Source organism: Propithecus coquereli, unplaced genomic scaffold, assembly GCF_000956105.1.
Source record: "Propithecus coquereli isolate 6110/MARCELLA unplaced genomic scaffold, Pcoq_1.0 Scaffold26, whole genome shotgun sequence".
Taxonomy (NCBI): Eukaryota; Metazoa; Chordata; class Mammalia; order Primates; family Indriidae; genus Propithecus; species Propithecus coquereli.
The window spans coordinates 11,649,454-11,651,946 of NW_012148174.1; positions in this window are offsets into that span (position 1 = coordinate 11,649,454).

Genomic DNA, 2,493 nt, shown 5'->3' on the forward strand with positions numbered 1-2,493 from the left:
GTTGCGGGCAGCAGATGGACAGAAGGGGTAGGTGCGGTTCTGTTTTTAGGCTGAGAGCAGATGCAGCCCTGGGGTGTGAATCATCCTCCCCCACAGCGTCCTGTCTCCGAACATCCTGGGCAACTGTTCCGCCTTGAGGGATTCCCCCGCTGTTGGCTTTCCACTGGGGCTTCCAAGAATAGGCATTTATTTTAGCATTTAAAGACACACTTGAAGCTCGGACTTGGGCGGCAGGGAGGGTAAGGGCATCATACATAACCTAATCATCTGTACCCCCATAACATGCTGAAATAAAAAAAAAATAAAGACTTCTGATCCCCCAGAATCGAAGTTAGGCCCCGATTCCCGTTTACCTATATCTGTATTCTTACTGGCCGGGCAGTAAGTGGTGGCTTTCCCTGTATGTGTTCTCTTTCTCCAGTCGTGATGGGGGAATTTGACTTGAGAAGTCTCTTGTCTCCATGATCTATTGAAGATCTCGTTTCGTTCACTGTAGGGCAGGACACATAATGCGTCATATTTTCTGATGAAGCATATATTTTCATTTTACTAAATATTAAAGACATTTTGAAAAAATAATGTGTTTTCAATAGCTTAAGGCATAACATATCCCTGGGGTGGGGGGGAGTATGGCCAATTAATCTTTTATTTTTATGGATTCGATTTCCAGCATTTAATATATTTGTGTCTCTATTCTGTGCATTTGCTTAAGCCCCCCACCAATATCTGGCACCCTTGCCACTTTATTGGGCGATGCTTCTCGGCCTGTGGGCTTTCTTTTGCATCGGTAGCCCACGCTGTCTCTTGTCTGGCAGACTGAAAGTACAGAGGCATTAATGCCCCTGGCAGCAGCCCTCGATCAATGACTGATAGAAGTTGATACATAATTACACCTCTTTCCTTGCTTTCTGGAGAGTTTTATATTAATTTGTTTTCCGTCAGCTCCCAAATGTCCCTTTGAGGAATAAGCTTCAGTCACCTGCAGTGCTGGCTGGCCGGATAACTTAGCCCTTTATTTTTTGTTTTCCCTTCCTCTCTCACCTCCCCATTTTCAACCCCTCAAATGAACCACTTGCCCTGAATCCTTGTCTCAGGGTGAGCTGTTGGAAGGAAGCTGAGTAAGACTAGGGTCATTCTATTATTTGGTTGGTATCAACGTCTTTGTTTAATTTTCCTACCTGGTATCTTTTTTAATGCATCTCTTATTTTAATAGCTTCTTTATTTTTCCTTAAAACGCATAATTCTTAAGAACCTTTCTCAGAGGTTTTGTTCTATTTTGTTTTAAATATTGGTTCTTGTCATGTGCTGAGGCACTAAATATTCTTGGAGTCTAGAGCAGAACATGTTAGAAAGAGTCATTGTCTTTCTTTGGAAGCTGACGAGCTTAAGAGTTTGGAATACTAGCAATCGTGGATGCAAAATATAAATGAAATCGTTAACCATGCCCCTTCCAATATGTATGCTGAGAATTACTAATCGGTTGGATGTCATGAGCTTGTGGTTATCCAGCCTACGGTGTTCAAATCAGGGCAGATGAGGGTAGCTGTGATCATTAAGAAAGAGGCTAAGATAAGAATCTATTAATAGAAGCTGTCAAAAAGAAAGCACTGCACTAAAAATCTAATATCACACCTACTCTTCCAGCGTTTCTGGTGAAGTGTCTAAATGCCTGCAAGTGGTCATAAGATTTTTTTCTGCATCTAACTAGTGCTAGAGAAATCCACCTGCTGTTTTCATGTGAAATGATTACGGAAGCATTTTTGATACTTCATTTTTTTTCCCCTTTTTAGCTTTTGATCCCATTCTCTTCCATGTAATTTTATTTCTTTTTCATTAAAATTGGCTTGCCAAGAGAAGACCATTAAGATACACTGTGAAGCTGTCAATCAATAGGTCCGGAAAGTTCCTATATGATAATAGGTGATTCAGCACACTCGCTTGTTGGAGTGATCTGCATGGCAGAGATGTCAGGGTGTTGTTTCCAAGTCTGACTTCCACACACAAGGAGTAACAGAGCATGTCCCTGCCTCTTTTATCTTCCTCAGGAGAGCAACCAAGTGGCATAATCAGTTCTTTCAGCCTTTGTATTTCACCTGATATTTACTTTCTGCATTGCTTTCGGGTTTGCCCTTATTTTATCCCTTTAAAGTCTATTTGCCTTTTTTTTTCTATCTTGTAAGAAAATAAGATTATCTTAGTGCAAAGTCATGATGCATTTCATTAAACACTTATACTATTTTTCTCTTCTCAGTGTGCATAAACCGGTGCTAAGTTGTCCTAATTACTGAAAGATTGTCAGGCTCTGGATATACAAAGAATAACCTTCCCTGTACCAGGTGTTGAGGGACTTGGAACAGTGCAGATGGCTTTGACGCGGTAACTTTCCTGGTCACTGACATATATTATTGTACCTAAGAGAGATCAAGAGTAAGCTTGGCATCTTTCGTGTTGTGAATATCAAAATCAAGAAAGTGTGGATTTGCCCTATGCTG